This window comes from Lethenteron reissneri, unplaced genomic scaffold (assembly GCF_015708825.2).
Source record: "Lethenteron reissneri isolate LAM-NWPU_2019-01 unplaced genomic scaffold, ASM1570882v1 scaffold_1433, whole genome shotgun sequence".
NCBI classification, from domain to species: domain Eukaryota; kingdom Metazoa; phylum Chordata; class Hyperoartia; order Petromyzontiformes; family Petromyzontidae; genus Lethenteron; species Lethenteron reissneri.
The window spans coordinates 311463-327650 of record NW_026891150.1 but is presented as its reverse complement, the minus strand read 5'-3'; the positions used below and the strand labels follow the sequence as shown (position 1 = coordinate 327650).

The following is a 16188-nucleotide window of genomic DNA, read 5'->3' as shown; positions in this document are numbered from 1 at the left end:
TTACACTGTTTAGGGAAAATATTTTAAATATTTAATTACCAATTGCTTAATGGTGGCAGACAATCATCTGACCCATAGGTGGCAGCCATCTCAAACCAGAGGACGAGAGGACTCTAGCCGCCCCGATGCCACGCATATAAAGGATTTAGAGTGAAAAACTTTGTTTTTACGGGTTAATTTTTATGTACCTTATACTGTATGAGATTTCTGATAATTTACATAACCAATACATTTTTTACTTTATTTATGTATATCTCACGAATGCCAACGCGAGTGTTTATTGTTGATGGCGAGTTTAGTAATTAGTCGTACGTACGGTACAAAAAAAGTTTTCCTCTAAAAAATAAAATCTCTCTCCGCCTTGGAGCCAATCACAGTTGAGCGTCTCGCCTGTCACGTGACGCGGCGGTTTGTTTTCCCGCCAAATTTTCTGGCTCCTCCCCCTCCTCGCTGGCGGCCATTTTAGAGTCGTGAGGGGGACAAGATGGCGGCCTCGACCATGACGGCGATTCGCCAGCGGTGCGTGGCACCACTCTCACTATCACTAGCTCACTCTTACAATCTTACACTCTTACACACTCACACTCACTAGCTCACTCACTCTCACTCACTCACTCTTACACACTATCACTCACTATCTCCTACACTCTCACTCACAAACTCTTACACACTCACTCTCACTCACTCTTACTCACAATCTTACACACTTACACACACTAGCTCATAATCACTCACTATCTCACTCACTCACCACACTTACACACTTACACTCTCACTCACAAACTCACACTCACTCTTACACTCACAAGCTCACTATCACTCACACACTCACTCACTATCTCACACTCACACTGACACACTCTCACTCTTACACACTCTCACACACACTCACAATCTCACTCACTAGCTCACAATCACACACTCTCACTCACTAGCTCACACTCTCACTCACTAGCTCACTATCTCTCTTACACACTCACAAGCTCTCAATCTCACACTCTTACACACTTACACTCTCACTTACTAGCTCACACTGACACACACAGACACTCACTATCACACACTCACAAGCTCACTCACTCTCACTATCTCTTACACTTACACTCTCACAATCTCACACACTCACAATCTCACACTCACTCACTATTTCACAATCACTCACACACTGACACACTCACTATCTCACTCACACTCACAATCTCACTCACACTCACTCTGACAATCTCTCACTCACACACACTCTCACAATCTCTCACAATCTCACACACACTCTCACTCACAATCTCACTCTCACTCACAATCTCACTCACTCTGACACACTCACACTGACACACTCTCACTCACAATCTCACAATCACTCTCACACTCTCACACACTGACACTCACACTGACACACTCTCACTCACACTCTCACACACTGACACACACACTGACAATCTCACACACTGACAAACTCACACTCACACACTGACAATCTCACACACACACACTGACAATCTCACTCTCACTCACTGCCCCAACACAATTAAGGCTGCACATGGGCAGGGCCGGATTAAGATTGTGTAGGCCCCTGGACTACAAGATGCTGTGCCCTCCCCCCAGTAATATTTACAAAAGGAAAACAAAGTTAAAGAAAAATAATAAAATGTTTTTATTATTTACTTTTCTCTTAATATCTTTATAATTCTTTAATTAGTAAAAGTTATGGCATTTTATTATTTAATTATTACAAATTATAATAACACCTTTTTTATTGGTTCTTTAGGTAAAGTCACGTAGATGAAAACATGTTTTTTTTACAAGGCTAACAAGAAATACAATTCATCATTCACGAATGAAATAACTTTTCTCTTAATATCTGGAGGTTTATACTCTTTGGTTCTTTAGGTAAAGTCACGTAGATGAAAAAAATATAGTAAAATGTATTTTTTACAAGGCTAACAAGAAATAATATTCATCATTCACGAATGAAATAACTTTTCTCTTAATATCTGGAGGTTTATACTCTTTGGTTCTTTAGGTAAAGTCACGTAGATGAAAACAATATAGTAAAATGTATTTTTTAGAAGGCTAACAAGAAATAATATTCATCATTCACGAATGAAATAACTTTTCTCTTAATATCTGGAGGTTTATACTCTTTGGTTCTTTAGGTAAAGTCACGTAGATGAAAACAATATAGTAAAATGTATTTTTTACAAGGCTAACAATAAATAATATTCATCATTCACGAATGAAATTACTTTTCTCTTAATTCTGAAAGTGTATACTCTTTGGTTCTTTAGGTAAAGTCACATAGAAGGGAAATAATAAAATAATATAAAACAATTAAAATTCTCATGACGTTTCGACTGCAACACAAGCAATCATATATTTATAGTTTTATTTTATTATTTCCCTTCGTGACTTTTCCGAAAGAACCAAGAATATGAAAATAATTAAGTTACGACGTTTCGGAGGCAGCACAAGCTTCCGTCAGGTGGGACAACCAGAGCACAATCACTGCCGTGAGCAGAGGGCTCTTAGTGACACGCTCTTATATAGTAGGGTGAGAAGGGGGAGGAGCCAGGGAGGAGGGATGCAGGGGGGGGGGCTCCCTGCACACGGGGGATGTCTCTGTAGTGCGTGTGTGCATGTTGTAACGTGTAACGTATACCTGCAGTCGATTTCATGTTGTGTGTAACGTGTAAGGTATAATTCTTTGGTTCTTTCGGTAAAGTCACGTATAAAGATAAAATATTAAATTGAATTAAATACTAGCATACGACGTTTCGATTGCAACACAAGCAATCATCATCAGGTATAAATTAAATAGAAACACAAATCTAGTATACTTAGAAATGTAATGTAATATAACAGAGAGTTGGATAACATAACAGTCAACACCCTATCTGGTTGATTAAGTTCTTCCTGAGAATGCTAAATTTGAGAGAGAGATTTAATCTCTCTCAACCAGATAGGGTGTTGACTGTTATGTTATCCGACTCTGTTATATTACATTACATTTCTAAGTATACTAGATTTGTGTTTCTATTTAATTTATACCTGATGATGATTGCTTGTGTTGCAATCGAAACTTTGTATGCTAGTATTTAATTTAAGTTATTATTTTATCTTTATACGTGACTTTACCGAAAGAACCAAAGAATAATTCCTGCAGTCACGAAAGCTCCAAATTAAGTGTAAGGTATATTTGCAGAGTCGATCGCATGGAGAAGCCCTCGACAGAGCGCCGTGCTAAAAGGCATCAATGCGACCGGTGTGCCTACAGCACGGATCGCCCTGGACACTTCAAGCTGCATGAGAGAACGCACACGGACGAAAAGCCATTCAAGTGCACCACGTGTGGGAAGGCTTTTGTATGTTCATCAAATTGTCGAGTTCACGAGAGAACACACACGGGTGAGAAGCCCTACAAGTGCACCGTCTGTGGGAAGGCATTTGCCTACTCAAACTATCTTCGGATTCATCAGAGAGCGCACACAGGTGAGAAGGCATTCAAGTGCACCGTGTGTGGGAAGGCATTTGTCTATTCAAACTATCTTCGAGTTCACGAGAGAACGCACACAGGTGAGAAGCCCTACAAGTGCACCGTCTGTGGGAAGGCATTTATCTACTCAAACTATCTTCGGATTCATCGGAGAACACACACAGGTGAGAAGTCATTCAAGTGCACTATGTGTGGGAAGGCATTTGTACAATCAAGTTCTCTTCGAGTTCACGAGAGAACGCACACGGGTGAGAAGCCCTACAAGTGCACCGTGTGTGGGAAAGGGTTTGCTGCGTCAGAAAAACGAAAGAAGCATGAGAAGATCCATGAGAGGGTGAAATCTACTTGCGATGGTCAAAGTGCTGCTCCCATGAGTCCATCTTTCATAAAACAAGAATCGGAAGAAAATGACAACTTCGCTACGTGGCCAGGAGTGATGGTGAAGTGTGAAGAAGAGACAACGGTGAAGCGTGAAGGTCAGGGTTCGACTCCAGGTGGCGACCTCCTGGTGGATGGAGTCGGCGTGAAGCAGGAGGATGAGAATCGAGATTGTCGCTGGTGATGACCCCGTCGCTTCTGAAAAAGGGGTCATTTCAGCTTGGTCGGCATTAGCGGGGAAAAAAAATGTGTTTGTTTAGTTAACTGGAAAAGGACTTTGGCCATATTCCAGGGATCCATTTGTGCGCCGTTTTCTTTCTTTATAGATCGCATAAATATAAGTATATATAGTGTATACCCGGTGTGGTTTGTAAACATTGCCCCCTAGGGAGACAAATGCGTTCAGCCGTATTGCTGGCCACCCACCCACTCACTAGTGTATAATGTAACATAGAGACCCATAGACTCACAAAGAGACCCATAGACTAATAACGCAGACCAATAGATTCATCACGCAGATACCCATAGACTAATCACACATACCCATAGACTCACACAGAGACCCATAGACTCGTCACGCAGACCAATAGATTCATCACGCAGATACCCATAGACTAATCACACATACACATAGACTCACACAGAGACCCATAGACTCACAAAGAGACCCATAGACTCATAACGCAGACCAATAGATTCATCATGCAGATACCCATAGACTAATCACACAAATCCATAGACTCATCATTTAGAGACCCATAGACTCACGCAGAGCCATAGACTCGTCATACAGAGACCCATATACTCACAGACCCATAGACTCATACAGAGATCCATAGACTCACAAAGAGACCCATAGACTTATAACGCAGACCAATAGATTCATCACGCAGATATTCATAGACTAATCACACAAATCCATAGACTCATCATTTAGAGACCCATAGACTCAAGAGCCATAGACTCGTCATACAGAGACCCATATACTCAGACCCATAGACTCATACAGAGACCCATAGGCTCACCACAGAGACCCATAGACTCATCATTTAGAGACCCATAGACTCATACAGAGACCCATAGACTCACCACAGAGACCATCGACTCGTCACACAGAGACCCATAGATTCACAAACACCCATAGACACAAAGACCCGTAAACTCATCATACAGAGACCCATAGACTCCCACAGAGACCCATTGTAATTTTCATAATTGCATTGTGAAAATTCGAAAGTTTTCAGAAATGTTGATTGTGCAATGTAATGTTAGATGTGTCATTACAAAAACGTGTTTGTTGTGTGTGTTATTATTGTTATTTGAAGTTTTCGTGACTGCAAGAATCCATACTCTTTGGTTCTTTCAGTAAAGTCACGTTTCAGGCGCAACACATTTTATTTTATACCTACGTGACTACCGAAAGAACCAAAGAGTATTATTGTTGTGATTTATATTCTTGACTAATATGTATGTTTATGATTATTTTCGATTGTGCACAAAGTGTATCGCGACTTGTTACTGGCTCTCTAGTTGTCTAGGGGTTTGTATTGTCAATCGTGACGACATCGATGAATCTCGCTTCAACATTCAAACGCGGCGTGTCGGGCCCAGCACGCTGCCTGTAGAGCAGCCTAGGGCAGCAGCCTGCACGTGACCCCCCCCTCTACCCTGGCCTCTCCACCACATACAACGTCAAGTCACTGGGCTTAACCAACAACTTTTACAGCCTGTCGCTCGGGCATTCTATCGGTGTGCCACTCAAATCTCCACCTGTTCCACGTCTCAGCTCACAACTCTGAGCTTAGTGCAGTACGACTTCTCCAAGTCCTTTACTCTGCAAGTGACTCGAAAATGAAAAAGCGTCGAAAACTTTCAGCGATACTTAAGTCTGCCTCGGCAAGAACTCAACTCTTAACTACTCGGCGCTTTTCTCCCGGCAAAGCTCAACTTATGGATGATTGCGAGAACTGTACCTCAATGCACGTGATGAATGACGTCACAAAGCAACCCTTAAAGAACCTCAATGCACGTGATGAATGACGTCACAAAGAAGCCCTTAAAGAGCCTCAATGCACGTGGTGAATGACGTCACAAAGCAACCCTTAAAGGGCCTCAATGCACGTGATGAATGATGTCACAAAGCAGCCCTTAAAGAGCCTCAATGCACGTGATGAATGACGTCACAAAGCAGCCCTTAAAGGGCCTCAATGCACGTGATGAATGACGTCACAAAGCAGCCCTTAAAGGGCCGCATGCGGCTCCGACGCATCAGGCTGCCAACCCCCTGGGTCTTGTCAATTGCAGCCTGCGGAATTGTACGTCTTGGTCATGTGACTTACTAACTGTTTACTATATATTTCACCAGGCAAGGCCCACTGAGATAGAGAGCTCTTTTTTCCGAAAGCGACCTCGCCGAATGAGGTGGCTTGTCACGTGGACTTCTATAGCAGCGGCCAATGCACATGGAGGGGAAAAGCCGGAGGGTGCCGGGAAAAAAATCCACACAACCATGGGGAGAGAGATGCGCAAACTCCAAATATACAGCAGCAGGCGTCGTCAGGGTCGAGATCAAACCCACGACCTCCTGTACACCAGGCGAGGTAATCAACATCTGCTAGCCACCATGATGATGAGAGACACTCAAACTCCAAACATACAGCAGCAGGCGTCGTCAGGGTCGAGATCAAACCCACGACCTGTACACCAGGCGAGGTAATCAACATCTGCTAGCCACCATGATGATGAGAGACACTCAAACTCCAAACATACAGCAGCAGGCGTCGTCAGGGTCGAGATCAAACCCACGACCTCCTGCGTACCAGGCGTGGTAGTCAACATCTCTCAGTCTCTGGGATAGAACCCACCACCTCCTGCGTGCCAGTCGAGGTAGTCAACATCTCTCAGTGTCTGGGATTGAACCCACGACCTCCTGTAGACCAGGCGAGGTAGTCAACATCTCTCAGTGTCTGGGATTAAACCCACGACCTCCTGTAGACCAGGCGAGGTAGTCAACATCTCTCATTGTCTGGGATTGAACCCACGACCTCCTGTAGACCAGGCGAGGTAGTCAACATCTCTCAGTGTCTGGGATTGAACCCACGACCTCCTGTAGACCAGGCGAGGTAGTCAACATCTCTCAGTGTCTGGGATTGAACCCACGACCTCCTGTAGACCAGGCGAGGTAGTCAACATCTCTCAGTGTCTGGGATTGAACCCACGACCTCCTGTAGACCAGGCGAGGTAGTCAACATCTCTCAGTGTCTGGGATTGAACCCACGACCTCCTGTAGACCAGGCGAGGTAGTCAACATCTCTCAGTGTCTGGGATTGAACCCACGACCTCCTGTAGACCAGGCGAGGTAGTCAACATCTCTCAGGGTCTGGGATTGAACCCACGACCTCCTGTAGACCAGGCGAGGTAGTCAACATCTCTCAGTGTCTGGGATTGAACCCACGACCTCCTGTAGACCAGGCGAGGTAGTCAACATCTCTCAGTGTCTGGGATTGAACCCACGACCTCCTGTAGACCAGGCGAGGTAGTCAACATCTCTCAGTGTCTGGGATTGAACCCACGACCTCCTGTAGACCAGGCGAGGTAGTCAACATCTCTCAGTGTCTGGGATTGAACCCACGACCTCCTGTAGACCAGGCGAGGTAGTCAACATCTCTCAGTGTCTGGGATTGAACCCACGACCTCCTGTAGACCAGGCGAGGTAGTCAACATCTCTCAGTGTCTGGGATTGAACCCACGACCTCCTGTAGACCAGGCGAGGTAGTCAACATCTCTCAGTGTCTGGGATTGAACCCACGACCTCCTGTAGACCAGGCGAGGTAGTCAACATCTCTCAGTGTCTGGGATTGAACCCACGACCTCCTGTAGACCAGGCGAGGTAGTCAACATCTCTCAGTGTCTGGGATTGAACCCACGACCTCCTGTAGACCAGGCGAGGTAGTCAACATCTCTCAGTGTCTGGGATTGAACCCACGACCTCCTGTAGACCAGGCGAGGTAGTCAACATCTCTCAGTGTCTGGGATTGAACCCACGACCTCCTGTAGACCAGGCGAGGTAGTCAACATCTCTCAGTGTCTGGGATTGAACCCACGACCTCCTGTAGACCAGGCGAGGTAGTCAACATCTCTCAGTGTCTGGGATTGAACCCACGACCTCCTGTAGACCAGGCGAGGTAGTCAACATCTCTCAGTGTCTGGGATTGAACCCACGACCTCCTGTAGACCAGGCGAGGTAGTCAACATCTCTCAGTGTCTGGGATTAGAACCCACGACCTCCTGTACACCAGGCGAGGTAGTCAACATCTCTCAGTGTCTGGGATTGAACCCACGACCTCCTGTAGACCAGGCGAGGTAGTCAACATCTCTCAGTGTCTGGGATTGAACCCACGACCTCCTGTAGACCAGGCGAGGTAGTCAACATCTCTCAGTGTCTGGGATTGAACCCACGACCTCCTGTAGACCAGGCGAGGTAGTCAACATCTCTCAGTGTCTGGGATTGAACCCACGACCTCCTGTAGACCAGGCGAGGTAGTCAACATCTCTCAGTGTCTGGGATTGAACCCACGACCTCCTGTAGACCAGGCGAGGTAGTCAACATCTCTCAGTGTCTGGGATTGAACCCACGACCTCCTGTAGACCAGGCGAGGTAGTCAACATCTCTCAGTGTCTGGGATTGAACCCACGACCTCCTGTAGACCAGGCGAGGTAGTCAACATCTCTCAGTGTCTGGGATTGAACCCACGACCTCCTGTAGACCAGGCGAGGTAGTCAACATCTCTCAGTGTCTGGGATTGAACCCACGACCTCCTGTAGACCAGGCGAGGTAGTCAACATCTCTCAGTGTCTGGGATTGAACCCACGACCTCCTGTAGACCAGGCGAGGTAGTCAACATCTCTCAGTGTCTGGGATTGAACCCACGACCTCCTGTAGACCAGGCGAGGTAGTCAACATCTCTCAGTGTCTGGGATTGAACCCACGACCTCCTGTAGACCAGGCGAGGTAGTCAACATCTCTCAGTGTCTGGGATTGAACCCACGACCTCCTGTAGACCAGGCGAGGTAGTCAACATCTCTCAGTGTCTGGGATTGAACCCACGACCTCCTGTAGACCAGGCGAGGTAGTCAACATCTCTCAGTGTCTGGGATTGAACCCACGACCTCCTGTAGACCAGGCGAGGTAGTCAACATCTCTCAGTGTCTGGGATTGAACCCACGACCTCCTGTAGACCAGGCGAGGTAGTCAACATCTCTCAGTGTCTGGGATTGAACCCACGACCTCCTGTAGACCAGGCGAGGTAGTCAACATCTCTCAGTGTCTGGGATTGAACCCACGACCTCCTGTAGACCAGGCGAGGTAGTCAACATCTCTCAGTGTCTGGGATTGAACCCACGACCTCCTGTAGACCAGGCGAGGTAGTCAACATCTCTCAGTGTCTGGGATTGAACCCACGACCTCCTGTAGACCAGGCGAGGTAGTCAACATCTCTCAGTGTCTGGGATTGAACCCACGACCTCCTGTAGACCAGGCGAGGTAGTCAACATCTCTCAGTGTCTGGGATTGAACCCACGACCTCCTGTAGACCAGGCGAGGTAGTCAACATCTCTCAGTGTCTGGGATTGAACCCACGACCTCCTGTAGACCAGGCGAGGTAGTCAACATCTCTCAGTGTCTGGGATTGAACCCACGACCTCCTGTAGACCAGGCGAGGTAGTCAACATCTCTCAGTGTCTGGGATTGAACCCACGACCTCCTGTAGACCAGGCGAGGTAGTCAACATCTCTCAGTGTCTGGGATTGAACCCACGACCTCCTGTAGACCAGGCGAGGTAGTCAACATCTCTCAGTGTCTGGGATTGAACCCACGACCTCCTGTAGACCAGGCGAGGTAGTCAACATCTCTCAGTGTCTGGGATTGAACCCACGACCTCCTGTAGACCAGGCGAGGTAGTCAACATCTCTCAGTGTCTGGGATTGAACCCACGACCTCCTGTAGACCAGGCGAGGTAGTCAACATCTCTCAGTGTCTGGGATTGAACCCACGACCTCCTGTAGACCAGGCGAGGTAGTCAACATCTCTCAGTGTCTGGGATTGAACCCACGACCTCCTGTAGACCAGGCGAGGTAGTCAACATCTCTCAGTGTCTGGGATTGAACCCACGACCTCCTGTAGACCAGGCGAGGTAGTCACATCTCTCAGTGTCTGGGATTGAACCCACGACCTCCTGTAGACCAGGCGAGGTAGTCAACATCTCTCAGTGTCTGGGATTGAACCCACGACCTCCTGTAGACCAGGCGAGGTAGTCAACATCTCTCAGTGTCTGGGATTGAACCCACGACCTCCTGTAGACCAGGCGAGGTAGTCAACATCTCTCAGTGTCTGGGATTGAACCCACGACCTCCTGTAGACCAGGCGAGGTAGTCAACATCTCTCAGTGTCTGGGATTGAACCCACGACCTCCTGTAGACCAGGCGAGGTAGTCAACATCTCTCAGTGTCTGGGATTGAACCCACGACCTCCTGTAGACCAGGCGAGGTAGTCAACATCTCTCAGTGTCTGGGATTGAACCCACGACCTCCTGTAGACCAGGCGAGGTAGTCAACATCTCTCAGTGTCTGGGATTGAACCCACGACCTCCTGTAGACCAGGCGAGGTAGTCAACATCTCTCAGTGTCTGGATTGAACCCACGACCTCCTGTAGACCAGGCGAGGTAGTCAACATCTCTCAGTGTCTGGGATTGAACCCACGACCTCCTGTAGACCAGGCGAGGTAGTCAACATCTCTCAGTGTCTGGGATTGAACCCACGACCTCCTGTAGACCAGGCGAGGTAGTCAACATCTCTCAGTGTCTGGGATTGAACCCACGACCTCCTGTAGACCAGGCGAGGTAGTCAACATCTCTCAGTGTCTGGGATTGAACCCACGACCTCCTGTAGACCAGGCGAGGTAGTCAACATCTCTCAGTGTCTGGGATTGAACCCACGACCTCCTGTAGACCAGGCGAGGTAGTCAACATCTCTCAGTGTCTGGGATTGAACCCACGACCTCCTGTAGACCAGGCGAGGTAGTCAACATCTCTCAGTGTCTGGGATTAGAACCCACGACCTCCTGTAGACCAGGCGAGGTAGTCAACATCTCTCAGTGTCTGGGATTGAACCCACGACCTCCTGTAGACCAGGCGAGGTAGTCAACATCTCTCAGTGTCTGGGATTGAACCCACGACCTCCTGTAGACCAGGCGAGGTAGTCAACATCTCTCAGTGTCTGGGATTGAACCCACGACCTCCTGTAGACCAGGCGAGGTAGTCAACATCTCTCAGTGTCTGGGATTGAACCCACGACCTCCTGTAGACCAGGCGAGGTAGTCAACATCTCTCAGTGTCTGGGATTGAACCCACGACCTCCTGTAGACCAGGCGAGGTAGTCAACATCTCTCAGTGTCTGGGATTGAACCCACGACCTCCTGTAGACCAGGCGAGGTAGTCAACATCTCTCAGTGTCTGGGATTGAACCCACGACCTCCTGTAGACCAGGCGAGGTAGTCAACATCTCTCAGTGTCTGGGATTGAACCCACGACCTCCTGTAGACCAGGCGAGGTAGTCAACATCTCTCAGTGTCTGGGATTGAACCCACGACCTCCTGTAGACCAGGCGAGGTAGTCAACATCTCTCAGTGTCTGGGATTGAACCCACGACCTCCTGTAGACCAGGCGAGGTAGTCAACATCTCTCAGTGTCTGGGATTGAACCCACGACCTCCTGTAGACCAGGCGAGGTAGTCAACATCTCTCAGTGTCTGGGATTGAACCCACGACCTCCTGTAGACCAGGCGAGGTAGTCAACATCTCTCAGTGTCTGGGATTGAACCCACGACCTCCTGTAGACCAGGCGAGGTAGTCAACATCTCTCAGTGTCTGGGATTGAACCCACGACCTCCTGTAGACCAGGCGAGGTAGTCAACATCTCTCAGTGTCTGGGATTGAACCCACGACCTCCTGTAGACCAGGCGAGGTAGTCAACATCTCTCAGTGTCTGGGATTGAACCCACGACCTCCTGTAGACCAGGCGAGGTAGTCAACATCTCTCAGTGTCTGGGATTGAACCCACGACCTCCTGTAGACCAGGCGAGGTAGTCAACATCTCTCAGTGTCTGGATTGAACCCACGACCTCCTGTAGACCAGGCGAGGTAGTCAACATCTCTCAGTGTCTGGGATTGAACCCACGACCTCCTGTAGACCAGGCGAGGTAGTCAACATCTCTCAGTGTCTGGGATTGAACCCACGACCTCCTGTAGACCAGGCGAGGTAGTCAACATCTCTCAGTGTCTGGGATTGAACCCACGACCTCCTGTAGACCAGGCGAGGTAGTCAACATCTCTCAGTGTCTGGGATTGAACCCACGACCTCCTGTAGACCAGGCGAGGTAGTCAACATCTCTCAGTGTCTGGGATTGAACCCACGACCTCCTGTAGACCAGGCGAGGTAGTCAACATCTCTCAGTGTCTGGGATTGAACCCACGACCTCCTGTAGACCAGGCGAGGTAGTCAACATCTCTCAGTGTCTGGGATTGAACCCACGACCTCCTGTAGACCAGGCGAGGTAGTCAACATCTCTCAGTGTCTGGGATTGAACCCACGACCTCCTGTAGACCAGGCGAGGTAGTCAACATCTCTCAGTGTCTGGGATTGAACCCACGACCTCCTGTAGACCAGGCGAGGTAGTCAACATCTCTCAGTGTCTGGGATTGAACCCACGACCTCCTGTAGACCAGGCGAGGTAGTCAACATCTCTCAGTGTCTGGGATTGAACCCACGACCTCCTGTAGACCAGGCGAGGTAGTCAACATCTCTCAGTGTCTGGGATTGAACCCACGACCTCCTGTAGACCAGGCGAGGTAGTCAACATCTCTCAGTGTCTGGGATTGAACCCACGACCTCCTGTAGACCAGGCGAGGTAGTCAACATCTCTCAGTGTCTGGGATTGAACCCACGACCTCCTGTAGACCAGGCGAGGTAGTCAACATCTCTCAGTGTCTGGGATTGAACCCACGACCTCCTGTAGACCAGGCGAGGTAGTCAACATCTCTCAGTGTCTGGGATTGAACCCACGACCTCCTGTAGACCAGGCGAGGTAGTCAACATCTCTCAGTGTCTGGGATTGAACCCCACGACCTCCTGTAGACCAGGCGAGGTAGTCAACATCTCTCAGTGTCTGGGATTGAACCCACGACCTCCTGTAGACCAGGCGAGGTAGTCAACATCTCTCAGTGTCTGGGATTGAACCCACGACCTCCTGTAGACCAGGCGAGGTAGTCAACATCTCTCAGTGTCTGGGATTGAACCCACGACCTCCTGTAGACCAGGCGAGGTAGTCAACATCTCTCAGTGTCTGGGATTGAACCCACGACCTCCTGTAGACCAGGCGAGGTAGTCAACATCTCTCAGTGTCTGGGATTGAACCCACGACCTCCTGTAGACCAGGCGAGGTAGTCAACATCTCTCAGTGTCTGGGATTGAACCCACGACCTCCTGTAGACCAGGCGAGGTAGTCAACATCTCTCAGTGTCTGGGATTGAACCCACGACCTCCTGTAGACCAGGCGAGGTAGTCAACATCTCTCAGTGTCTGGGATTGAACCCACGACCTCCTGTAGACCAGGCGAGGTAGTCAACATCTCTCAGTGTCTGGGATTGAACCCACGACCTCCTGTAGACCAGGCGAGGTAGTCAACATCTCTCAGTGTCTGGGATTGAACCCACGACCTCCTGTAGACCAGGCGAGGTAGTCAACATCTCTCAGTGTCTGGGATTGAACCCACGACCTCCTGTAGACCAGGCGAGGTAGTCAACATCTCTCAGTGTCTGGGATTGAACCCACGACCTCCTGTAGACCAGGCGAGGTAGTCAACATCTCTCAGTGTCTGGGATTGAACCCACGACCTCCTGTAGACCAGGCGAGGTAGTCAACATCTCTCAGTGTCTGGGATTGAACCCACGACCTCCTGTAGACCAGGCGAGGTAGTCAACATCTCTCAGTGTCTGGGATTGAACCCACGACCTCCTGTAGACCAGGCGAGGTAGTCAACATCTCTCAGTGTCTGGGATTGAACCCACGACCTCCTGTAGACCAGGCGAGGTAGTCAACATCTCTCAGTGTCTGGGATTGAACCCACGACCTCCTGTAGACCAGGCGAGGTAGTCAACATCTCTCAGTGTCTGGGATTGAACCCACGACCTCCTGTAGACCAGGCGAGGTAGTCAACATCTCTCAGTGTCTGGGATTGAACCCACGACCTCCTGTAGACCAGGCGAGGTAGTCAACATCTCTCAGTGTCTGGGATTGAACCCACGACCTCCTGTAGACCAGGCGAGGTAGTCAACATCTCTCAGTGTCTGGGATTGAACCCACGACCTCCTGTAGACCAGGCGAGGTAGTCAACATCTCTCAGTGTCTGGGATTGAACCCACGACCTCCTGTAGACCAGGCGAGGTAGTCAACATCTCTCAGTGTCTGGGATTGAACCCACGACCTCCTGTAGACCAGGCGAGGTAGTCAACATCTCTCAGTGTCTGGGATTGAACCCACGACCTCCTGTAGACCAGGCGAGGTAGTCAACATCTCTCAGTGTCTGGGATTGAACCCACGACCTCCTGTAGACCAGGCGAGGTAGTCAACATCTCTCAGTGTCTGGGATTGAACCCACGACCTCCTGTAGACCAGGCGAGGTAGTCAACATCTCTCAGTGTCTGGGATTGAACCCACGACCTCCTGTAGACCAGGCGAGGTAGTCAACATCTCTCAGTGTCTGGATTGAACCCACGACCTCCTGTAGACCAGGCGAGGTAGTCAACATCTCTCAGTGTCTGGGATTGAACCCACGACCTCCTGTAGACCAGGCGAGGTAGTCAACATCTCTCAGTGTCTGGGATTGAACCCACGACCTCCTGTAGACCAGGCGAGGTAGTCAACATCTCTCAGTGTCTGGGATTGAACCCACGACCTCCTGTAGACCAGGCGAGGTAGTCAACATCTCTCAGTGTCTGGGATTGAACCCACGACCTCCTGTAGACCAGGCGAGGTAGTCAACATCTCTCAGTGTCTGGGATTGAACCCACGACCTCCTGTAGACCAGGCGAGGTAGTCAACATCTCTCAGTGTCCTGGGATTGAACCCACGACCTCCTGTAGACCAGGCGTAGGTAGTCAACATCTCTCAGTGTCTGGGATTGAACCCACGACCTCCTGTAGACCAGGCGAGGTAGTCAACATCTCTCAGTGTCTGGGATTGAACCCACGACCTCCTGTAGACCAGGCGAGGTAGTCAACATCTCTCAGTGTCTGGGATTGAACCCACGACCTCCTGTAGACCAGGCGAGGTAGTCAACATCTCTCAGTGTCTGGGATTGAACCCACGACCTCCTGTAGACCAGGCGAGGTAGTCAACATCTCTCAGTGTCTGGGATTGAACCCACGACTCCTGTAGACCAGGCGAGGTAGTCAACATCTCTCAGTGTCTGGGATTGAACCCACGACCTCCTGTAGACCAGGCGAGGTAGTCAACATCTCTCAGTGTCTGGGATTGAACCCACGACCTCCTGTAGACCAGGCGAGGTAGTCAACATCTCTCAGTGTCTGGGATTGAACCCACGACCTCCTGTAGACCAGGCGAGGTAGTCAACATCTCTCAGTGTCTGGGATTGAACCCACGACCTCCTGTAGACCAGGCGAGGTAGTCAACATCTCTCAGTGTCTGGGATTGAACCCACGACCTCCTGTAGACCAGGCGAGGTAGTCAACATCTCTCAGTGTCTGGGATTGAACCCACGACCTCCTGTAGACCAGGCGAGGTAGTCAACATCTCTCAGTGTCTGGGATTGAACCCACGACCTCCTGTAGACCAGGCGAGGTAGTCAACATCTCTCAGTGTCTGGGATTGAACCCACGACCTCCTGTAGACCAGGCGAGGTAGTCAACATCTCTCAGTGTCTGGGATTGAACCCACGACCTCCTGTAGACCAGGCGAGGTAGTCAACATCTCTCAGTGTCTGGGATTGAACCCACGACCTCCTGTAGACCAGGCGAGGTAGTCAACATCTCTCAGTGTCTGGGATTGAACCCACGACCTCCTGTAGACCAGGCGAGGTAGTCAACATCTCTCAGTGTCTGGGATTGAACCCACGACCTCCTGTAGACCAGGCGAGGTAGTCAACATCTCTCAGTGTCTGGGATTGAACCCACGACCTCCTGTAGACCAGGCGAGGTAGTCAACATCTCTCAGTGTCTGGGATTGAACCCACGACCTCCTGTAGACCA

General features: G+C 49.5%; 1 protein-coding gene across 3 annotated transcripts in view; it reads left to right on the top strand.

Annotated features, from left to right (window-relative positions):
- The first annotated feature begins 460 nt into the window (after positions 1–460).
- Positions 461–16188, top strand: part of LOC133362307 (N-myc proto-oncogene protein-like) — a 30236-nt gene continuing 14508 nt past the window's right edge. For 2 of the 3 annotated variants that reach the window (XM_061581234.1, XM_061581231.1), the window contains exons 1-2: positions 461–519; positions 3200–3486. The gene's annotated coding sequence lies outside the window, so the exon portion shown is untranslated. Of the gene's footprint in view, positions 520–3199; positions 3655–16188 lie in introns of all 3 variants that reach the window. The other variant, XM_061581233.1, reaches the window with a different exon arrangement.